This window comes from Halictus rubicundus, unplaced genomic scaffold, assembly GCF_050948215.1.
Source record: "Halictus rubicundus isolate RS-2024b unplaced genomic scaffold, iyHalRubi1_principal scaffold0051, whole genome shotgun sequence".
Lineage (NCBI taxonomy): Eukaryota > Metazoa > Arthropoda > Insecta > Hymenoptera > Halictidae > Halictus > Halictus rubicundus.
The window spans coordinates 249400-277110 of NW_027488592.1; positions in this window are offsets into that span (position 1 = coordinate 249400).

The following is a 27711-nucleotide window of genomic DNA, read 5'->3' on the forward strand; positions in this document are numbered from 1 at the left end:
TCCTATCCAATACCCTATCCTATCCTCTATCCCATCCTATACTCAATCCTATCCTATACTGTATTATATCCTATCCTCTTTCCTATCCTCTATCATATCATATCCTCTATCCTATCCTATCCTCTACCCAATAATATCCTCTATCCTATCCAATCCTCTATCCTATCCTATCCTCTATCCTAGACTATCCTCTATCCTATCCTATCCTCTATACTATCCTCTCCTCTATCCTATCCTATCCTCTATCCTATCCTATCCTCTATCCTATCCTATCCTCTATCCTATCCTATCCTCTATCTTATCCTACCCTCTATCCTATCCTATCCTCTGTACTATACTATTCTCTATCCCATCCTATCCTCTACACTATCCTATCCTCTATCCTATCCTATCCTCTATCCTATCCTATCCAATCCTCTATCCTATCCTATCCTCTATACTATCCTATTCTCTATCCTATCCTATCCTCTACCCTATAATATCCTCTATCCTATCCTATTCTCTATCCTATCCTGTACTCTATCCTATGCTATCCTGTATCCTATCCAAATTCTACCCTACCCTCTATCCTATCATATCCTCTATCCTATCCTCTACACTATCCTATCCTCTATCCTATCCTATCCTCTATCCTATCCAATCCTCTATCCTATCCTATCCTCTATCCTATCCTATCCTCTATCCTATCCTATCTATGCTATCCTATCCTCTCCTCTATCCTATCCTATCCTCTATCGTATCCTATCCTCTATCCTACCCTATCCTCTACCCTATCCTATCCTCTATCCTATCCTATCCTCTATCCTATCCTATCCTCTATCCTATCCTATCCTCTATCCTATCCTATTCTCTATCGTATCCTATACTCTATCCTATGCTATCCTGTATCCTATCCAAATTCTACCCTACCCTCTATCCTATCCTATCCTATCCTCTATCCTATCCTATGCTCTATCCTATCCTATCCTCTATCCTATCCTATCCTATCCTATCCTATCCTCTATGCTATCCAATCCTCTATCATATCCTATCCTCTATCCTATCCTGTACTCTATCCTATGCTATCCTGTATCCTATCCAAAATTCTACCCTACCCTCTATCCTATCCTATCCCATCCTCTATCCTATCCTATCCTATCCTATCCTCTATCCTATCCTATCCTCTATCCTATCCTATCCTCTATCCTATCCTATCCTCTATCCTATCCTATCCTCTACCCTATCCTATCCTCTATCCTATCCAATACCCTATCCTATCCTCTATCCCATCCTATACTCAATCCTATCCTATACTGTATTATATCCTATCCTCTTTCCTATCCTCTATCATATCATATCCTCTATCCTATCCTATCCTCTACCCAATAATATCCTCTATCCTATCCAATCCTCTATCCTATCCTATCCTCTATCCTAGACTATCCTCTATCCTATCCTATCCTCTATACTATCCTCTCCTCTATCCTATCCTATCCTCTATCCTATCCTATCCTCTATCCTATCCTATCCTCTATCCTATCCTATCCTCTATCTTATCCTACCCTCTATCCTATCCTATCCTCTATACTATCCTATTCTCTATCCCATCCTATCCTCTACACTATCCTATCCTCTATCCTATCCTATCCTCTATCCTATCCTATCCAATCCTCTATCCTATCCTATCCTCTATACTATCCTATTCTCTATCCTTTCCTATCCTCTACCCTATAATATCCTCTATCCTATCCTATTCTCTATCCTATCCTGTACTCTATCCTATGCTATCCTGTATCCTATCCAAATTCTACCCTACCCTCTATCCTATCATATCCTCTATCCTATCCTCTACACTATCCTATCCTCTAACCTATCCTATCCTCTATCCTATCCAATCCTCTATCCTATCCTATCCTCTATCCTATCCTATCCTCTATCCTATCCTATCCTCTATACTATCCTACTCTCTATCTTATCCTACCCTCTATCCTATCCTATCCTCTATACTATCATATTCTCTATCCTATCCTATCCTCCACACTATCCTATCCTCTATCCTATCCTATCCTCTATCTTATCCTATCCTGTATCCTCTATCCTATCCTATCCTCTATCCTATCCTATCCTCTCCTCTATCCTATCCTATCCTCTATCCTATCCTATCCTCTATCCTATCCTATCCTCTATCCTATCCTATCCTCTATCCTATCCTATCCTCTATCTTACCCTATCCTCTCTCCTATCCTATCCTCTATCCTATCCTATCCTCTATACTATCCTATTCTCTATCCTATCCTATCCTCTACACTATCCTATCCTCTATCCTATCCTATCCTCTATCCTATCCTATCTATCCTATCTTATCCTATCCTCTACCCTACAATATCCTCTATCCTATCCTATTCTCTATCCTATCCTATCCTCTATCCTATCCTATCCTCTATCCTATCCTATCCTCTATCCTATCCTATCCTCTATCCTATCCTATCCTCTATCCCAACCTATACTCAATCCTATCCTATACTGTATTATATCCTATCCTCTTTCCTATCCTCTATCATATCATATCCTCTATCCTATCCTATCCTCTATACTATCCTCTCCTCTATCCTATCCTATCCTCTATCCTATCCTATCCTCTATCCTATCCTATCCTCTATCCTATCCTATCCTCTATCCTATCCTATCCTCTATCCTATCCTATCCTCTATACTATCCTATTCTCTATCCTATCCTATCCTCTTCACTATCCTATCCTCTATCCTATCCTATCCTCTATCCTATCCTATCCTGTATCCTCTATCCTATCCTATCTATCCTATCCTATCCTCTCCTCTATCCTATCCTATCCTCTATCGTATCCTATCCTCTATCCTATCCTATCCTCTAACCTATCCTATCCTCTATCCTATCCTATCCTCTATCCTATCCTATCCTCTATCCTATCCTATTCTCTATCGTAAACTATACTCTATCCTATGCTATCCTGTATCCTATCCAAATTCTACCCTACCCTCTATCCTATCCTATCCTATCCTCTATCCTATCCTATCCTCTATCCTATCCTATCCTCTATCCTATCCTATCCTCTATCCTATCCTATCCTCTATCCTATCCTATCCTCTATCCTATCCTATCCTCTATCCTATCCTATCCTCTATCCTATCCTATCCTGTATCTTATCCTACCCTCTATCCTATCCTATCCTCTATACTATCCTATTCTCTATCCTATCCTATCCTCTACACTATCCTATCCTCTATCCTATCCTATCCTCTATCCTATCCTATCTATCCTATCTTATCCTATCCTCTACCCTACAATATCCTCTATCCTATCCTATTCTCTATCCTATCCTATCCTCTATCCTATCCTATCCTCTATCCTATCCTATCCTCTATCCTATCCTATCCTCTATCCTATCCTATCCTCTATCCCAACCTATACTCAATCCTATCCTATACTGTATTATATCCTATCCTCTTTCCTATCCTCTATCATATCATATCCTCTATCCTATCCTATCCTCTATACTATCCTCTCCTCTATCCTATCCTATCCTCTATCCTATCCTATCCTCTATCCTATCCTATCCTCTATCCTATCCTATCCTCTATCCTATCCTATCCTCTATCCTATCCTATCCTCTATACTATCCTATTCTCTATCCTATCCTATCCTCTTCACTATCCTATCCTCTATCCTATCCTATCCTCTATCCTATCCTATCCTGTATCCTCTATCCTATCCTATCTATCCTATCCTATCCTCTCCTCTATCCTATCCTATCCTCTATCGTATCCTATCCTCTATCCTATCCTATCCTCTAACCTATCCTATCCTCTATCCTATCCTATCCTCTATCCTATCCTATCCTCTATCCTATCCTATTCTCTATCGTAAACTATACTCTATCCTATGCTATCCTGTATCCTATCCAAATTCTACCCTACCCTCTATCCTATCCTATCCTATCCTCTATCCTATCCTATCCTCTATCCTATCCTATCCTCTATCCTATCCTATCCTCTATCCTATCCTATCCTCTATCCTATCCTATCCTCTATCCTATCCTATCCTCTATCCTATCCTATCCTCTATCCTATCCTATCCTGTATCTTATCCTACCCTCTATCCTATCCTATCCTCTATACTATCCTATTCTCTATCCCATCCTATCCTCTACACTATCCTATCCTCTATCCTATCCTATCCTCTATCCTATCCTATCCTGTATCCTCTATCCTATCCTATCCTCTATCGTATCCTATCCTCTCCTCTATCCTATCCTATCCTCTATCCTATCCTATCCTCTATCCTATATTATCCTCTATCCTATCCTATCCTCTATCCTATCCTATCCTCTATCTTACCCTATCCTCTATCCTATCCTATCCTCTATCCTATCCTATTCTCTATCCTATCCTATCCTCTACACTATCCTATCCTCTATCCTATCCTATTCTCTATCCTATCCTATCCTCTATCCTATCCTATCCTCTATCTTATCCTATCCTCTATCCTATCCTATCCTATCCTCTATACTATCCTATTCTCTATCCTATCCTATCCTCTACACTATCCTATCCTCTATCCTATCCTATCCTCTATCGTATCCTATCCTCTATCCTATCCTATCCTCCACCCTATCCTATCCTCTATCCTATCCTATCCTCTATCCTATCCTATCCTCTATCCTATCCTATCCTCTATCCTATCCTATTCTCTATCGTATCCTATACTCTATCCTATGCTATCCTGTATCCTATCCAAATTCTACCCTACCCTCTATCCTATCCTATCCTATCCTCTATCCTATCCTATGCTCTATCCTATCCTATCCTCTATCCTATCCTATCCTATCCTATCCTATCCTATCCTCTATGCTATCCAATCCTCTATCATATCCTATCCTCTATCCTATCCTGTACTCTATCCTATGCTATCCTGTATCCTATCCAAAATTCTACCCTACCCTCTATCCTATCCTATCCTATCCTCTATCCTATCCTATCCTATCCTATCCTCTATCCTATCCTATCCTCTATCCTATCCTATCCTCTATCCTATCCTATCCTCTATCCTATCCTATCCTCTACCCTATCCTATCCTCTATCCTATCCAATACCCTATCCTATCCTCTATCCCATCCTATACTCAATCCTATCCTATACTGTATTATATCCTATCCTCTTTCCTATCCTCTATCATATCATATCCTCTATCCTATCCTATCCTCTACCCAATAATATCCTCTATCCTATCCAATCCTCTATCCTATCCTATCCTCTATCCTAGACTATCCTCTATCCTATCCTATCCTCTATACTATCCTCTCCTCTATCCTATCCTATCCTCTATCCTATCCTATCCTCTATCCTATCCTATCCTCTATCCTATCCTATCCTCTATCTTATCCTACCCTCTATCCTATCCTATCCTCTATACTATCCTATTCTCTATCCCATCCTATCCTCTACACTATCCTATCCTCTATCCTATCCTATCCTCTATCCTATCCTATCCAATCCTCTATCCTATCCTATCCTCTATACTATCCTATTCTCTATCCTTTCCTATCCTCTACCCTATAATATCCTCTATCCTATCCTATTCTCTATCCTATCCTGTACTCTATCCTATGCTATCCTGTATCCTATCCAAATTCTACCCTACCCTCTATCCTATCATATCCTCTATCCTATCCTCTACACTATCGTATCCTCTAACCTATCCTATCCTCTATCCTATCCAATCCTCTATCCTATCCTATCCTCTATCCTATCCTATCCTCTATCCTATCCTATCCTCTATACTATCCTATCCTCTATCTTATCCTACCCTCTATCCTATCCTATCCTCTATACTATCATATTCTCTATCCTATCCTATCCTCCACACTATCCTATCCTCTATCCTATCCTATCCTCTATCTTATCCTATCCTGTATCCTCTATCCTATCCTATCCTCTATCCTATCCTATCCTCTCCTCTATCCTATCCTATCCTCTATCCTATCCTATCCTCTATCCTATCCTATCCTCTATCCTATCCTATCCTCTATCCTATCCTATCCTCTATCTTACCCTATCCTCTTTCCTATCCTATCCTCTATCCTATCCTATCCTCTATACTATCCTATTCTCTATCCTATCCTATCCTCTACACTATCCTATCCTCTATCCTATCCTATCCTCTATCCTATCCTATCCTCTATCCTATCCTATCTATCCTATCTTATCCTATCCTCTACCCTACAATATCCTCTATCCTATTATATTCTCTATCCTATCCTATCCTCTATCCTATCCTATCCTCTATCCTATCCTATCCTCTATCCTATCCTATCCTCTATCCTATCCTATCCTCTATCCTATCCTATCCTCTATCCTATCCTATCCTCTATCCTATCCTATCCTCTATCCTATCCTATCCTCTATCCTATCCTATCCTCTATCCTATCCTATCCTCTATACTATCCTATTCTCTATCCTATCCTATCCTCTTCACTATCCTATCCTCTATCCTATCCTATCCTCTATCCTATCCTATCCTCTATACTATCCTATTCTCTATCCTATCCTATCCTCTTCACTATCCTATCCTCTATCCTATCCTATCCTCTATCCTATCCTATCCTGTATCCTCTATCCTATCCTATCTATCCTATCCTATCCTCTCCTCTATCCTATCCTATCCTCTACCCTATCCTATCCTCTATCCTATCCAATACCCTATCCTATCCTCTATCCCATCCTATACTCAATCCTATCCTATACTGTATTATATCCTATCCTCTTTCCTATCCTCTATCCCATCCTATACTCAATCCTATCCTATACTGTATTATATCCTATCCTCTTTCCTATCCTCTATCATATCATATCCTCTATCCTATCCTATCCTCCACCCAATAATATCCTCTATCCTATCCAATCCTCTATCCTATCCTATCCTCTATCCTAGACTATCCTCTATCCTATCCTATCCTCTATACTATCCTCTCCTCTATCCTATCCTATCCTCTATCCTATCCTATCCTCTATCCTATCCTATCCTCTATCCTATCCTATCCTCTATCTTATCCTACCCTCTATCCTATCCTATCCTCTATACTATCCTATTCTCTATCCCATCCTATCCTCTACACTATCCTATCCTCTATCCTATCATATCCTCTATCCTATCCTATCCTGTATCCTCTATCCTATCCTATCCTCTATCGTATCCTATCCTCTCCTCTATCCTATCCTATCCTCTATCCTATCCTATCCTCTATCCTATATTATCCTCTATCCTATCCTATCCTCTATCCTATCCTATCCTCTATCTTACCCTATCCTCTATCCTATCCTATCCTCTATCCTATCCTATTCTCTATCCTATCCTATCCTCTACACTATCCTATCCTCTATCCTATCCTATTCTCTATCCTATCCTATCCTCTATCCTATCCTATCCTCTATCTTATCCTATCCTCTATCCTATCCTATCCTATCCTCTATACTATCCTATTCTCTATCCTATCCTATCCTCTACACTATCCTATCCTCTATCCTATCCTATCCTCTATCCTATCCTATCCTCTATCCTATCCTATCTATGCTATCCTATCCTCTCCTCTATCCTATCCTATCCTCTATCGTATCCTATCCTCTATCCTATCCTATCCTCTACCCTATCCTATCCTCTATCCTATCCTATCCTCTATCCTATCCTATCCTCTATCCTATCCTATCCTCTATCCTATCCTATTCTCTATCGTATCCTATACTCTATCCTATGCTATCCTGTATCCTATCCAAATTCTACCCTACCCTCTATCCTATCCTATCCTATCCTATCCTCTATCCTATCCTATGCTCTATCCTATCCTATCCTCTATCCTATCCTATCCTATCCTATCCTCTATGCTATCCAATCCTCTATCATATCCTATCCTCTATCCTATCCTGTACTCTATCCTATCCTATCCTCTATCTTATCCTACCCTCTATCCTATCCTATCCTCTGTACTATACTATTCTCTATCCCATCCTATCCTCTACACTATCCTATCCTCTATCCTATCCTATCCCTATCCTACCTCCACCTCTATCCTATCCAATCCTCTATACTATCCTATTCTCTATCCTATCCTATCCTCTACCCTATAATATCCTCTATCCTATCCTATTCTCTATCCTATCCTGTACTCTATCCTATGCTATCCTGTATCCCTATCCAAATTCTACCCTATCCTCTATCCTATCATATCCTCTATCCTATCCTCTACACTATCCTATCCTCTATCCTATCCTATCCTCTATCCTATCCAATCCTCTATCCTATCCTATCCTCTATCCTATCCTATCCTCTACTCCTATCCTATCTATGCTATCTATCCTCTCCTCTATCTTATCCTATCCTCTATCGTATCCTATCCTCTATCCTATCCTATCCTCTACCCTATCCTATCCTCTATCCTATCCTATCCTCTATCCTATCCTATCCTCTATCCTATCCTATCCTCTATCCTATCCTATTCTCTATCGTATCCTATACTCTATCCTATGCTATCCTGTATCCTATCCAAATTCTACCCTACCCTCTATCCTATCCTATCCTATCCTCTATCCTATCCTATGCTCTATCCTATCCTATCCTCTATCCTATCCTATCCTATCCTATCCTATCCTATCCTCTATGCTATCCAATCCTCTATCATATCCTATCCTCTATCCTATCCTGTACTCTATCCTATGCTATCCTGTATCCTATCCAAAATTCTACCCTACCCTCTATCCTATCCTATCCTATCCTCTATCCTATCCTATCCTATCCTATCCTCTATCCTATCCTATCCTCTATCCTATCCTATCCTCTATCCTATCCTATCCTCTATCCTATCCTATCCTCTACCCTATCCTATCCTCTATCCTATCCAATACCCTATCCTATCCTCTATCCCATCCTATACTCAATCCTATCCTATACTGTATTATATCCTATCCTCTTTCCTATCCTCTATCATATCATATCCTCTATCCTATCCTATCCTCTACCCAATAATATCCTCTATCCTATCCAATCCTCTATTCTATCCTATCCTCTATCCTAGACTATCCTCTATCCTATCCTATCCTCTATACTATCCTCTCCTCTATCCTATCCTATCCTCTATCCTATCCTATCCTCTATCCTATCCTATCCTCTATCCTATCCTATCCTCTATCTTATCCTACCCTCTATCCTATCCTATCCTCTATACTATCCTATTCTCTATCCCATCCTATCCTCTACACTATCCTATCCTCTATCCTATCCTATCCAATCCTCTATCCTATCCTATCCTCTATACTATCCTATTCTCTATCCTATCCTATCCTCTACCCTATAATATCCTCTATCCTATCCTATTCTCTATCCTATCCTGTACTCTATCCTATGCTATCCTGTATCCTATCCAAATTCTACCCTACCCTCTATCCTATCATATCCTCTATCCTATCCTCTACACTATCCTATCCTCTAACCTATCCTATCCTCTATCCTATCCAATCCTCTATCCTATCCTATCCTCTATCCTATCCTATCCTCTATCCTATCCTACCCTCTATACTATCCTTTCCTCTATCCTATCCTATCCTCTATCCTATCCTATCCTCTATCCTATCCTATCCTCTATCCTATCCTATCCTCTATCTTATCCTATCCTCTATCCTATCCTATCCTCTATACTATCCTATTCTCTATCCTATCCTATCCTCTACACTATCCTATCCTCTATCCTATCCTATCCTCTATCCTATCCTACCCTCTATCCTATCCTATCCTATCCTCTATCCTATCCTATCCTCTATCCTATCCTATCCTCTATCCTATCCTATCCTCTATCCTATCCTATCCTCTATCCTATCCTATCCTCTATCCTATCCTATCCTATCCTATCCTCTATCCTATCCAATCCTCTATCCTATCCTATCCTCTAACCTATCCTATCCTCTATCCTATCCTATCCTCTATCTTACCCTATCCTCTATCCTATCCTATCCTCTATCCTATCCTATTCTCTATCCTATCCTATCCTCTACACTATCCTATCCTCTATACTATCCTATCCTCTACACTATCCTATCCTCTATCCTATCCTATCCTCTATCCTATCCTATCTATGCTATCCTATCCTCTCCTCTATCCTATCCTATCCTCTATCGTATCCTATCCTCTATCCTATCCTATCCTCTACCCTATCCTATCCTCTATCCTATCCTATCCTCTATCCTATCCTATCCTCTATCCTATCCTATCCTCTATCCTATCCTATTCTCTATCGTATCCTATACTCTATCCTATGCTATCCTGTATCCTATCCAAATTCTACCCTACCCTCTATCCTATCCTATCCTATCCTCTATCCTATCCTATGCTCTATCCTATCCTATCCTCTATCCTATCCTATCCTATCCTATCCTATCCTCTATGCTATCCAATCCTCTATCATATCCTATCCTCTATCCTATCCTGTACTCTATCCTATGCTATCCTGTATCCTATCCAAAATTCTACCCTACCCTCTATCCTATCCTATCCTATCCTCTATCCTATCCTATCCTATCCTATCCTCTATCCTATCCTATCCTCTATCCTATCCTATCCTCTATCCTATCCTATCCTCTATCCTATCCTATCCTCTACCCTATCCTATCCTCTATCCTATCCAATACCCTATCCTATCCTCTATCCCATCCTATACTCAATCCTATCCTATACTGTATTATATCCTATCCTCTTTCCTATCCTCTATCATATCATATCCTCTATCCTATCCTATCCTCTACCCAATAATATCCTCTATCCTATCCAATCCTCTATCATATCCTATCCTCTATCGTAGACTATCCTCTATCCTATCCTATCCTCTATACTATCCTCTCCTCTATCCTATCCTATCCTCTATCCTATAATATCATCTATCCTATCCTATCCTCTATCCTATCCTATCCTCTATCTTATCCTACCCTCTATCCTATCCTATCCTCTATACTATCCTATTCTCTATCCCATCCTATCCTCTACACTATCCTATCCTCTATCTTATCCTATCCTCTATCCTATCCTATCCAAACCTCTATCCTATCCTATCCTCTATACTATCCTACCCTCTATCCTATCCTATCCTCTATACTATCCTATTCTCTATCCCATCCTATCCTCTACACTATCCTATCCTCTATCTTATCCTATCCTCTATCCTATCCTATCCAAACCTCTATCCTATCCTATCCTCTATACTATCCTATTCTCTATCCTATCCTATCCTCTACCCTATAATATCCTCTATCCTATCCTATTCTCTATACTATCCTGTACTCTATCCTATGCTATCCTGTATCCTATCCAAATTCTACCCTACCCTCTATCCTATCATATCCTCTATCCTATCCTCTACACTATCCTATCCTCTATCCTATCCTATCCTCTATCCTATCCAATCCTCTATCCTAACCTATCCTCTATCCTATCCTATCCTCTATCCTATCCTATCCTCTATCTTATCCTATCCTCTATCCTATCCTATCCTATCCTCTATACTATCCTATTCTCTATCCTATCCTATCCTCTACACTATCCTATCCTCTATCCTATCCTATCCTCTATCCTATCCTATCTATGCTATCCTATCCTCTCCTCTATCCTATCCTATCCTCTATCGTATCCTATCCTCTATCCTATCCTATCCTCTACCCTATCCTATCCTCTATCCTATCCTATCCTCTATCCTATCCTATCCTCTATCCTATCCTATCCTCTATCCTATCCTATTCTCTATCGTATCCTATACTCTATCCTATGCTATCCAGTATCCTATCCAAATTCTACCCTACCCTCTATCCTATCCTATCCTATCCTCTATCCTATCCTATGCTCTATCCTATCCTACCCTCTATCCTATCATATCCTCTATCCTATCCTCTACACTATCCTATCCTCTATCCTATCCTATCCTCTATCCTATCCAATCCTCTATCCTATCCTATCCTCTATCCTATCCTATCATCTATCCTATCCTATCTATGCTATCCTATCCTCTCCTCTATCCTATCCTATCCTCTATCGTATCCTATCCTCTATCCTATCCTATCCTCTACCCTATCCTATCCTCTATCCTATCCTATCCTCTATCCTATCCTATCCTCTATCCTATCCTATCCTCTATCCTATCCTATTCTCTATCGTATCCTATACTCTATCCTATGCTATCCTGTATCCTATCCAAATTCTACCCTACCCTCTATCCTATCCTATCCTATCCTCTATCCTATCCTATGCTCTATCCTATCCTATCCTCTATACTATCCTATCCTATCCTATCCTATCCTCTATCCTATCCTATCCTCTATCCTATCCTATCCTCTATCCTATCCTATTCTCTATCGTATCCTATACTCTATCCTATGCTATCCTGTATCCTATCCAAATTCTACCCTACCCTCTATCCTATCCTATCCTATCCTCTATCCTATCCTATGCTCTATCCTATCCTATCCTCTATCCTATCCTATCCTATCCTATCCTATCCTATCCTCTATGCTATCCAATCCTCTATCATATCCTATCCTCTATCCTATCCTGTACTCTATCCTATGCTATCCTGTATCCTATCCAAAATTCTACCCTACCCTCTATCCTATCCTATCCTATCCTCTATCCTATCCTATCCTATCCTATCCTCTATCCTATCCTATCCTCTATCCTATCCTATCCTCTATCCTATCCTATCCTCTATCCTATCCTATCCTCTACCCTATCCTATCCTCTATCCTATCCAATACCCTATCCTATCCTCTATCCCATCCTATACTCAATCCTATCCTATACTGTATTATATCCTATCCTCTTTCCTATCCTCTATCATATCATATCCTCTATCCTATCCTATCCTCTACCCAATAATATCCTCTATCCTATCCAATCCTCTATCCTATCCTATCCTCTATCCTAGACTATCCTCTATCCTATCCTATCCTCTATACTATCCTCTCCTCTATCCTATCCTATCCTCTATCCTATCCTATCCTCTATCCTATCCTATCCTCTATCCTATCCTATCCTCTATCTTATCCTACCCTCTATCCTATCCTATCCTCTGTACTATACTATTCTCTATCCCATCCTATCCTCTACACTATCCTATCCTCTATCCTATCCTATCCTCTATCCTATCCTATCCAATCCTCTATCCTATCCTATCCTCTATACTATCCTATTCTCTATCCTATCCTATCCTCTACCCTATAATATCCTCTATCCTATCCTATTCTCTATCCTATCCTGTACTCTATCCTATGCTATCCTGTATCCTATCCAAATTCTACCCTACCCTCTATCCTATCATATCCTCTATCCTATCCTCTACACTATCCTATCCTCTATCCTATCCTATCCTCTATCCTATCCAATCCTCTATCCTATCCTATCCTCTATCCTATCCTATCCTCTATCCTATCCTATCTATGCTATCCTATCCTCTCCTCTATCCTATCCTATCCTCTATCGTATCCTATCCTCTATCCTATCCTATCCTCTACCCTATCCTATCCTCTATCCTATCCTATCCTCTATCCTATCCTATCCTCTATCCTATCCTATCCTCTATCCTATCCTATTCTCTATCGTATCCTATACTCTATCCTATGCTATCCTGTATCCTATCCAAATTCTACCCTACCCTCTATCCTATCCTATCCTATCCTCTATCCTATCCTATGCTCTATCCTATCCTATCCTCTATCCTATCCTATCCTATCCTATCCTATCCTCTATGCTATCCAATCCTCTATCATATCCTATCCTCTATCCTATCCTGTACTCTATCCTATGCTATCCTGTATCCTATCCAAAATTCTACCCTACCCTCTATCCTATCCTATCCCATCCTCTATCCTATCCTATCCTATCCTATCCTCTATCCTATCCTATCCTCTATCCTATCCTATCCTCTATCCTATCCTATCCTCTATCCTATCCTATCCTCTACCCTATCCTATCCTCTATCCTATCCAATACCCTATCCTATCCTCTATCCCATCCTATACTCAATCCTATCCTATACTGTATTATATCCTATCCTCTTTCCTATCCTCTATCATATCATATCCTCTATCCTATCCTATCCTCTACCCAATAATATCCTCTATCCTATCCAATCCTCTATCCTATCCTATCCTCTATCCTAGACTATCCTCTATCCTATCCTATCCTCTATACTATCCTCTCCTCTATCCTATCCTATCCTCTATCCTATCCTATCCTCTATCCTATCCTATCCTCTATCCTATCCTATCCTCTATCTTATCCTACCCTCTATCCTATCCTATCCTCTATACTATCCTATTCTCTATCCCATCCTATCCTCTACACTATCCTATCCTCTATCCTATCCTATCCTCTATCCTATCCTATCCAATCCTCTATCCTATCCTATCCTCTATACTATCCTATTCTCTATCCTTTCCTATCCTCTACCCTATAATATCCTCTATCCTATCCTATTCTCTATCCTATCCTGTACTCTATCCTATGCTATCCTGTATCCTATCCAAATTCTACCCTACCCTCTATCCTATCATATCCTCTATCCTATCCTCTACACTATCCTATCCTCTAACCTATCCTATCCTCTATCCTATCCAATCCTCTATCCTATCCTATCCTCTATCCTATCCTATCCTCTATCCTATCCTATCCTCTATACTATCCTACCCTCTATCTTATCCTACCCTCTATCCTATCCTATCCTCTATACTATCATATTCTCTATCCTATCCTATCCTCCACACTATCCTATCCTCTATCCTATCCTATCCTCTATCTTATCCTATCCTGTATCCTCTATCCTATCCTATCCTCTATCCTATCCTATCCTCTCCTCTATCCTATCCTATCCTCTATCCTATCCTATCCTCTATCCTATCCTATCCTCTATCCTATCCTATCCTCTATCCTATCCTATCCTCTATCTTACCCTATCCTCTCTCCTATCCTATCCTCTATCCTATCCTATCCTCTATACTATCCTATTCTCTATCCTATCCTATCCTCTACACTATCCTATCCTCTATCCTATCCTATCCTCTATCCTATCCTATCTATCCTATCTTATCCTATCCTCTACCCTACAATATCCTCTATCCTATCCTATTCTCTATCCTATCCTATCCTCTATCCTATCCTATCCTCTATCCTATCCTATCCTCTATCCTATCCTATCCTCTATCCTATCCTATCCTCTATCCCAACCTATACTCAATCCTATCCTATACTGTATTATATCCTATCCTCTTTCCTATCCTCTATCATATCATATCCTCTATCCTATCCTATCCTCTATACTATCCTCTCCTCTATCCTATCCTATCCTCTATCCTATCCTATCCTCTATCCTATCCTATCCTCTATCCTATCCTATCCTCTATCCTATCCTATCCTCTATCCTATCCTATCCTCTATACTATCCTATTCTCTATCCTATCCTATCCTCTTCACTATCCTATCCTCTATCCTATCCTATCCTCTATCCTATCCTATCCTGTATCCTCTATCCTATCCTATCTATCCTATCCTATCCTCTCCTCTATCCTATCCTATCCTCTATCGTATCCTATCCTCTATCCTATCCTATCCTCTAACCTATCCTATCCTCTATCCTATCCTATCCTCTATCCTATCCTATCCTCTATCCTATCCTATCCTGTATCCTCTATCCTATCCTATCTATCCTATCCTATCCTCTCCTCTATCCTATCCTATCCTCTATCGTATCCTATCCTCTATCCTATCCTATCCTCTAACCTATCCTATCCTCTATCCTATCCTATCCTCTATCCTATCCTATCCTCTATCCTATCCTATTCTCTATCGTAAACTATACTCTATCCTATGCTATCCTGTATCCTATCCAAATTCTACCCTACCCTCTATCCTATCCTATCCTATCCTCTATCCTATCCTATCCTCTATCCTATCCTATCCTCTATCCTATCCTATCCTCTATCCTATCCTATCCTCTATCCTATCCTATCCTCTATCCTATCCTATCCTCTATCCTATCCTATCCTCTATCCTATCCTATCCTGTATCTTATCCTACCCTCTATCCTATCCTATCCTCTATACTATCCTATTCTCTATCCTATCCTATCCTCTACACTATCCTATCCTCTATCCTATCCTATCCTCTATCCTATCCTATCTATCCTATCTTATCCTATCCTCTACCCTACAATATCCTCTATCCTATCCTATTCTCTATCCTATCCTATCCTCTATCCTATCCTATCCTCTATCCTATCCTATCCTCTATCCTATCCTATCCTCTATCCTATCCTATCCTCTATCCCAACCTATACTCAATCCTATCCTATACTGTATTATATCCTATCCTCTTTCCTATCCTCTATCATATCATATCCTCTATCCTATCCTATCCTCTATACTATCCTCTCCTCTATCCTATCCTATCCTCTATCCTATCCTATCCTCTATCCTATCCTATCCTCTATCCTATCCTATCCTCTATCCTATCCTATCCTCTATCCTATCCTATCCTCTATACTATCCTATTCTCTATCCTATCCTATCCTCTTCACTATCCTATCCTCTATCCTATCCTATCCTCTATCCTATCCTATCCTGTATCCTCTATCCTATCCTATCTATCCTATCCTATCCTCTCCTCTATCCTATCCTATCCTCTATCGTATCCTATCCTCTATCCTATCCTATCCTCTAACCTATCCTATCCTCTATCCTATCCTATCCTCTATCCTATCCTATCCTCTATCCTATCCTATTCTCTATCGTAAACTATACTCTATCCTATGCTATCCTGTATCCTATCCAAATTCTACCCTACCCTCTATCCTATCCTATCCTATCCTCTATCCTATCCTATCCTCTATCCTATCCTATCCTCTATCCTATCCTATCCTCTATCCTATCCTATCCTCTATCCTATCCTATCCTCTATCCTATCCTATCCTCTATCCTATCCTATCCTCTATCCTATCCTATCCTGTATCTTATCCTACCCTCTATCCTATCCTATCCTCTATACTATCCTATTCTCTATCCCATCCTATCCTCTACACTATCCTATCCTCTATCCTATCCTATCCTCTATCCTATCCTATCCTGTATCCTCTATCCTATCCTATCCTCTATCGTATCCTATCCTCTCCTCTATCCTATCCTATCCTCTATCCTATCCTATCCTCTATCCTATATTATCCTCTATCCTATCCTATCCTCTATCCTATCCTATCCTCTATCTTACCCTATCCTCTATCCTATCCTATCCTCTATCCTATCCTATTCTCTATCCTATCCTATCCTCTACACTATCCTATCCTCTATCCTATCCTATTCTCTATCCTATCCTATCCTCTATCCTATCCTATCCTCTATCTTATCCTATCCTCTATCCTATCCTATCCTATCCTCTATACTATCCTATTCTCTATCCTATCCTATCCTCTACACTATCCTATCCTCTATCCTATCCTATCCTCTATCGTATCCTATACTCTATCCTATCCTATCCTCCACCCTATCCTATCCTCTATCCTATCCTATCCTCTATCCTATCCTATCCTCTATCCTATCCTATCCTCTATCCTATCCTATTCTCTATCGTATCCTATACTCTATCCTATGCTATCCTGTATCCTATCCAAATTCTACCCTACCCTCTATCCTATCCTATCCTATCCTCTATCCTATCCTATGCTCTATCCTATCCTATCCTCTATCCTATCCTATCCTATCCTATCCTATCCTATCCTCTATGCTATCCAATCCTCTATCATATCCTATCCTCTATCCTATCCTGTACTCTATCCTATGCTATCCTGTATCCTATCCAAAATTCTACCCTACCCTCTATCCTATCCTATCCTATCCTCTATCCTATCCTATCCTATCCTATCCTCTATCCTATCCTATCCTCTATCCTATCCTATCCTCTATCCTATCCTATCCTCTATCCTATCCTATCCTCTACCCTATCCTATCCTCTATCCTATCCAATACCCTATCCTATCCTCTATCCCATCCTATACTCAATCCTATCCTATACTGTATTATATCCTATCCTCTTTCCTATCCTCTATCATATCATATCCTCTATCCTATCCTATCCTCTACCCAATAATATCCTCTATCCTATCCAATCCTCTATCCTATCCTATCCTCTATCCTAGACTATCCTCTATCCTATCCTATCCTCTATACTATCCTCTCCTCTATCCTATCCTATCCTCTATCCTATCCTATCCTATATCCTATCCTATCCTCTATCCTATCCTATCCTCTATCTTATCCTACCCTCTATCCTATCCTATCCTCTATACTATCCTATTCTCTATCCCATCCTATCCTCTACACTATCCTATCCTCTATCCTATCCTATCCTCTATCCTATCCTATCCAATCCTCTATCCTATCCTATCCTCTATACTATCCTATTCTCTATCCTTTCCTATCCTCTACCCTATAATATCCTCTATCCTATCCTATTCTCTATCCTATCCTGTACTCTATCCTATGCTATCCTGTATCCTATCCAAATTCTACCCTACCCTCTATCCTATCATATCCTCTATCCTATCCTCTACACTATCGTATCCTCTAACCTATCCTATCCTCTATCCTATCCAATCCTCTATCCTATCCTATCCTCTATCCTATCCTATCCTCTATCCTATCCTATCCTCTATACTATCCTATCCTCTATCTTATCCTACCCTCTATCCTATCCTATCCTCTATACTATCATATTCTCTATCCTATCCTATCCTCCACACTATCCTATCCTCTATCCTATCCTATCCTCTATCTTATCCTATCCTGTATCCTCTATCCTATCCTATCCTCTATCCTATCCTATCCTCTCCTCTATCCTATCCTATCCTCTATCCTATCCTATCCTCTATCCTATCCTATCCTCTATCCTATCCTATCCTCTATCCTATCCTATCCTCTATCTTACCCTATCCTCTTTCCTATCCTATCCTCTATCCTATCCTATCCTCTATACTATCCTATTCTCTATCCTATCCTATCCTCTACACTATCCTATCCTCTATCCTATCCTATCCTCTATCCTATCCTATCCTCTATCCTATCCTATCTATCCTATCTTATCCTATCCTCTACCCTACAATATCCTCTATCCTATTATATTCTCTATCCTATCCTATCCTCTATCCTATCCTATCCTCTATCCTATCCTATCCTCTATCCTATCCTATCCTCTATCCTATCCTATCCTCTATCCTATCCTATCCTCTATCCTATCCTATCCTCTATCCTATCCTATCCTCTATCCTATCCTATCCTCTATCCTATCCTATCCTCTATCCTATCCTATCCTCTATACTATCCTATTCTCTATCCTATCCTATCCTCTTCACTATCCTATCCTCTATCCTATCCTATCCTCTATCCTATCCTATCCTCTATACTATCCTATTCTCTATCCTATCCTATCCTCTTCACTATCCTATCCTCTATCCTATCCTATCCTCTATCCTATCCTATCCTGTATCCTCTATCCTATCCTATCTATCCTATCCTATCCTCTCCTCTATCCTATCCTATCCTCTACCCTATCCTATCCTCTATCCTATCCAATACCCTATCCTATCCTCTATCCCATCCTATGCTCAATCCTATCCTATACTGTATTATATCCTATCCTCTTTCCTATCCTCTATCCCATCCTATACTCAATCCTATCCTATACTGTATTATATCCTATCCTCTTTCCTATCCTCTATCATATCATATCCTCTATCCTATCCTATCCTCCACCCAATAATATCCTCTATCCTATCCAATCCTCTATCCTATCCTATCCTCTATCCTAGACTATCCTCTATCCTATCCTATCCTCTATACTATCCTCTCCTCTATCCTATCCTATCCTCTATCCTATCCTATCCTCTATCCTATCCTATCCTCTATCCTATCCTATCCTCTATCTTATCCTACCCTCTATCCTATCCTATCCTCTATACTATCCTATTCTCTATCCCATCCTATCCTCTACACTATCCTATCCTCTATCCTATCCTATCCTCTATCCTATCCTATCCTGTATCCTCTATCCTATCCTATCCTCTATCGTATCCTATCCTCTCCTCTATCCTATCCTATCCTCTATCCTATCCTATCCTCTATCCTATATTATCCTCAATCCTATCCTATCCTCTATCCTATCCTATCCTCTATCTTACCCTATCCTCTATCCTATCCTATCCTCTATCCTATCCTATTCTCTATCCTATCCTATCCTCTACACTATCCTATCCTCTATCCTATCCTATTCTCTATCCTATCCTATCCTCTATCCTATCCTATCCTCTATCTTATCCTATCCTCTATCCTATCCTATCCTATCCTCTATACTATCCTATTCTCTATCCTATCCTATCCTCTACACTATCCTATCCTCTATCCTATCCTATCCTCTATCCTATCCTATCCTCTATCCTATCCTATCTATGCTATCCTATCCTCTCCTCTATCCTATCCTATCCTCTATCGTATCCTATCCTCTATCCTATCCTATCCTCTACCCTATCCTATCCTCTATCCTATCCTATCCTCTATCCTATCCTATCCTCTATCCTATCCTATCCTCTATCCTATCCTATTCTCTATCGTATCCTATACTCTATCCTATGCTATCCTGTATCCTATCCAAATTCTACCCTACCCTCTATCCTATCCTATCCTATCCTCTATCCTATCCTATGCTCTATCCTATCCTATCCTCTATCCTATCCTATCCTATCCTATCCTCTATGCTATCCAATCCTCTATCATATCCTATCCTCTATCCTATCCTGTACTCTATCCTATCCTATCCTCTATCTTATCCTACCCTCTATCCTATCCTATCCTCTGTACTATACTATTCTCTATCCCATCCTATCCTCTACACTATCCTATCCTCTATCCTATCCTATCCTCTATCCTATCCTATCCAATCCTCTATCCTATCCTATCCTCTATACTATCCTATTCTCTATCCTATCCTATCCTCTACCCTATAATATCCTCTATCCTATCCTATTCTCTATCCTATCCTGTACTCTATCCTATGCTATCCTGTATCCTATCCAAATTCTACCCTATCCTCTATCCTATCATATCCTCTATCCTATCCTCTACACTATCCTATCCTCTATCCTATCCTATCCTCTATCCTATCCAATCCTCTATCCTATCCTATCCTCTATCCTATCCTATCCTCTATCCTATCCTATCTATGCTATCCTATCCTCTCCTCTATCTTATCCTATCCTCTATCGTATCCTATCCTCTATCCTATCCTATCCTCTACCCTATCCTATCCTCTATCCTATCCTATCCTCTATCCTATCCTATCCTCTATCCTATCCTATCCTCTATCCTATCCTATTCTCTATCGTATCCTATACTCTATCCTATGCTATCCTGTATCCTATCCAAATTCTACCCTACCCTCTATCCTATCCTATCCTATCCTCTATCCTATCCTATGCTCTATCCTATCCTATCCTCTATCCTATCCTATCCTATCCTATCCTATCCTATCCTCTATGCTATCCAATCCTCTATCATATCCTATCCTCTATCCTATCCTGTACTCTATCCTATGCTATCCTGTATCCTATCCAAAATTCTACCCTACCCTCTATCCTATCCTATCCTATCCTCTATCCTATCCTATCCTATCCTATCCTCTATCCTATCCTATCCTCTATCCTATCCTATCCTCTATCCTATCCTATCCTCTATCCTATCCTATCCTCTACCCTATCCTATCCTCTATCCTATCCAATACCCTATCCTATCCTCTATCCCATCCTATACTCAATCCTATCCTATACTGTATTATATCCTATCCTCTTTCCTATCCTCTATCATATCATATCCTCTATCCTATCCTATCCTCTACCCAATAATATCCTCTATCCTATCCAATCCTCTATTCTATCCTATCCTCTATCCTAGACTATCCTCTATCCTATCCTATCCTCTATACTATCCTCTCCTCTATCCTATCCTATCCTCTATCCTATCCTATCCTCTATCCTATCCTATCCTCTATCCTATCCTATCCTCTATCTTATCCTACCCTCTATCCTATCCTATCCTCTATACTATCCTATTCTCTATCCCATCCTATCCTCTACACTATCCTATCCTCTATCCTATCCTATCCAATCCTCTATCCTATCCTATCCTCTATACTATCCTATTCTCTATCCTATCCTATCCTCTACCCTATAATATCCTCTATCCTATCCTATTCTCTATCCTATCCTGTACTCTATCCTATGCTATCCTGTATCCTATCCAAATTCTACCCTACCCTCTATCCTATCATATCCTCTATCCTATCCTCTACACTATCCTATCCTCTAACCTATCCTATCCTCTATCCTATCCAATCCTCTATCCTATCCTATCCTCTATCCTATCCTATCCTCTATCCTATCCTACCCTCTATACTATCCTTTCCTCTATCCTATCCTATCCTCTATCCTATCCTATCCTCTATCCTATCCTATCCTCTATCCTATCCTATCCTCTATCTTATCCTATCCTCTATCCTATCCTATCCTCTATACTATCCTATTCTCTATCCTATCCTATCCTCTACACTATCCTATCCTCTATCCTATCCTATCCTCTATCCTATCCTACCCTCTATCCTATCCTATCCTATCCTCTATCCTATCCTATCCTCTATCCTATCCTATCCTCTATCCTATCCTATCCTCTATCCTATCCTATCCTCTATCCTATCCTATCCTCTATCCTATCCTATCCTATCCTATCCTCTATCCTATCCAATCCTCTATCCTATCCTATCCTCTAACCTATCCTATCCTCTATCCTATCCTATCCTCTATCTTACCCTATCCTCTATCCTATCCTATCCTCTATCCTATCCTATTCTCTATCCTATCCTATCCTCTACACTATCCTATCCTCTATACTATCCTATCCTCTACACTATCCTATCCTCTATCCTATCCTATCCTCTATCCTATCCTATCTATGCTATCCTATCCTCTCCTCTATCCTATCCTATCCTCTATCGTATCCTATCCTCTATCCTATCCTATCCTCTACCCTATCCTATCCTCTATCCTATCCTATCCTCTATCCTATCCTATCCTCTATCCTATCCTATCCTCTATCCTATCCTATTCTCTATCGTATCCTATACTCTATCCTATGCTATCCTGTATCCTATCCAAATTCTACCCTACCCTCTATCCTATCCTATCCTATCCTCTATCCTATCCTATGCTCTATCCTATCCTATCCTCTATCCTATCCTATCCTATCCTATCCTATCCTCTATGCTATCCAATCCTCTATCATATCCTATCCTCTATCCTATCCTGTACTCTATCCTATGCTATCCTGTATCCTATCCAAAATTCTACCCTACCCTCTATCCTATCCTATCCTATCCTCTATCCTATCCTATCCTATCCTATCCTCTATCCTATCCTATCCTCTATCCTATCCTATCCTCTATCCTATCCTATCCTCTATCCTATCCTATCCTCTACCCTATCCTATCCTCTATCCTATCCAATACCCTATCCTATCCTCTATCCCATCCTATACTCAATCCTATCCTATACTGTATTATATCCTATCCTCTTTCCTATCCTCTATCATATCATATCCTCTATCCTATCCTATCCTCTACCCAATAATATCCTCTATCCTATCCCATCCTCTATCATATCCTATCCTCTATCGTAGACTATCCTCTATCCTATCCTATCCTCTATACTATCCTCTCCTCTATCCTATCCTATCCTCTATCCTATAATATCATCTATCCTATCCTATCCTCTATCCTATCCTATCCTCTATCTTATCCTACCCTCTATCCTATCCTATCCTCTATACTATCCTATTCTCTATCCCATCCTATCCTCTACACTATCCTATCCTCTATCTTATCCTATCCTCTATCCTATCCTATCCAAACCTCTATCCTATCCTATCCTCTATACTATCCTACCCTCTATCCTATCCTATCCTCTATACTATCCTATTCTCTATCCCATCCTATCCTCTACACTATCCTATCCTCTATCTTATCCTATCCTCTATCCTATCCTATCCAAACCTCTATCCTATCCTATCCTCTATACTATCCTATTCTCTATCCTATCCTATCCTCTACCCTATAATATCCTCTATCCTATCCTATTCTCTATACTATCCTGTACTCTATCCTATGCTATCCTGTATCCTATCCAAATTCTACCCTACCCTCTATCCTATCATATCCTCTATCCTATCCTCTACACTATCCTATCCTCTATCCTATCCTATCCTCTATCCTATCCAATCCTCTATCCTAACCTATCCTCTATCCTATCCTATCCTCTATCCTATCCTATCCTCTATCTTATCCTATCCTCTATCCTATCCTATCCTCTATCCTATCCTATTCTCTATCGTATCCTATACTCTATCCTATGCTATCCTGTATCCTATCCAAATTCTACCCTACCCTCTATCCTATCCTATCCTATCCTCTATCCTATCCTATGCTCTATCCTATCCTACCCTCTATCCTATCATATCCTCTATCCTATCCTCTACACTATCCTATCCTCTATCCTATCCTATCCTCTATCCTATCCAATCCTCTATCCTATCCTATCCTCTATCCTATCCTATCATCTATCCTATCCTATCTATGCTATCCTATCCTCTCCTCTATCCTATCCTATCCTCTATCGTATCCTATCCTCTATCCTATCCTATCCTCTACCCTATCCTATCCTCTATCCTATCCTATCCTCTATCCTATCCTATCCTCTATCCTATCCTATCCTCTATCCTATCCTATTCTCTATCGTATCCTATACTCTATCCTATGCTATCCTGTATCCTATCCAAATTCTACCCTACCCTCTATCCTATCCTATCCTATCCTCTATCCTATCCTATGCTCTATCCTATCCTATCCTCTATACTATCCTATCCTATCCTATCCTATCCTCTATGCTATCCAATCCTCTATCATATCCTATCCTCTATCCTATCCTGTACTCTATCCTATGCTATCCTGTATCCTATCCAAAATTCTACCCTACCCTCTATCCTATCCTATCCTATCCTCTATCCTATCCTATCCTATCCTATCCTCTATCCTATCCTATCCTCTATCCTATCCTATCCTCTATCCTATCCTATCCTCTATCCTATCCTATCCTCTACCCTATCCTATCCTCTATCCTATCCAATACCCTATCCTATCCTCTATCCCATCCTATACTCAATCCTATCCTATACTGTATTATATCCTATCCTCTTTCCTATCCTCTATCATATCATATCCTCTATCCTATCCTATCCTCTACCCAATAATATCCTCTATCCTATCCAATCCTCTATTCTATCCTATCCTCTATCCTAGACTATCCTCTATCCTATCCTATCCTCTATACTATCCTCTCCTCTATCCTATCCTATCCTCTATCCTATCCTATCCTCTATCCTATCCTATCCTCTATCTTATCCTACCCTCTATCCTATCCTATCCTCTATACTATCCTATTCTCTATTCCATCCTATCCTCTACACTATCCTATCCTCTATCCTATCCTATCCAATCCTCTATCCTATCCTATCCTCTATACTATCCTATTCTCTATCCTATCCTATCCTCTACCCTATAATATCCTCTATCCTATCCTATTCTCTATCCTATCCTGTACTCTATCCTATGCTATCCTATATCCTATCCAAATTCTACCCTACCCTCTATCCTATCATATCCTCTATCCTATCCTCTACACTATCCTATCCTCTAACCTATCCTATCCTCTATCCTATCCAATCCTCTATCCTATCCTATCCTCTATCCTATCCTATCCTCTATCCTATCCTATCCTCTATACTATCCTTTCCTCTATCCTGTCCTATCCTCTATCCTATCCTATCCTCTATCCTATCCTATCCTCTATCCTATCCTATCCTCTATCTTATCCTATCCTCTATCCTATCCTATCCTCTATACTATCCTATTCTCTATCCTATCCTATCATCTACACTATCCTATCCTCTATCCTATCCTATCCTCTATCCTATCCTACCCTCTATCCTATCCTATCCTATCCTCTATCCTATCCTATCCTCTATCCTATCCTATCCTCTATCCTATCCTATCCTCTATCCTATCCTGTACTCTATCCTATGCTATCCTGTATCCTATCCAAAATTCTACCCTACCCTCTATCCTATCCTATCCTATCCTCTATCCTATCCTATCCTATCCTATCCTCTATCCTATCCTATCCTCTATCCTATCCTATCCTCTATCCTATCCTATCCTCTATCCTATCCTATCCTCTATCCTATCCTATTCTCTATCGTATCCTATACTCTATCCTATGCTATCCTGTATCCTATCCAAATTCTACCCTACCCTCTATCCTATCCTATCCTATCCTCTATCCTATCCTATGCTCTATCCTATCCTACCCTCTATCCTATCATATCCTCTATCCTATCCTCTACACTATCCTATCCTCTATCCTATCCTATCCTCTATCCTATCCAATCCTCTATCCTATCCTATCCTCTATCCTATCCTATCATCTATCCTATCCTATCTATGCTATCCTATCCTCTCCTCTATCCTATCCTATCCTCTATCGTATCCTATCCTCTATCCTATCCTATCCTCTACCCTATCCTATCCTCTATCCTATCCTATCCTCTATCCTATCCTATCCTCTATCCTATCCTATCCTCTATCCTATCCTATTCTCTATCGTATCCTATACTCTATCCTATGCTATCCTGTATCCTATCCAAATTCTACCCTACCCTCTATCCTATCCTATCCTATCCTCTATCCTATCCTATGCTCTATCCTATCCTATCCTCTATACTATCCTATCCTATCCTATCCTATCCTCTATGCTATCCAATCCTCTATCATATCCTATCCTCTATCCTATCCTGTACTCTATCCTATGCTATCCTGTATCCTATCCAAAATTCTACCCTACCCTCTATCCTATCCTATCCTATCCTCTATCCTATCCTATCCTATCCTATCCTCTATCCTATCCTATCCTCTATCCTATCCTATCCTCTATCCTATCCTATCCTCTATCCTATCCTATCCTCTACCCTATCCTATCCTCTATCCTATCCAATACCCTATCCTATCCTCTATCCCATCCTATACTCAATCCTATCCTATACTGTATTATATCCTATCCTCTTTCCTATCCTCTATCATATCATATCCTCTATCCTATCCTATCCTCTACCCAATAATATCCTCTATCCTATCCAATCCTCTATTCTATCCTATCCTCTATCCTAGACTATCCTCTATCCTATCCTATCCTCTATACTATCCTCTCCTCTATCCTATCCTATCCTCTATCCTATCCTATCCTCTATCCTATCCTATCCTCTATCTTATCCTACCCTCTATCCTATCCTATCCTCTATACTATCCTATTCTCTATTCCATCCTATCCTCTACACTATCCTATCCTCTATCCTATCCTATCCAATCCTCTATCCTATCCTATCCTCTATACTATCCTATTCTCTATCCTATCCTATCCTCTACCCTATAATATCCTCTATCCTATCCTATTCTCTATCCTATCCTGTACTCTATCCTATGCTA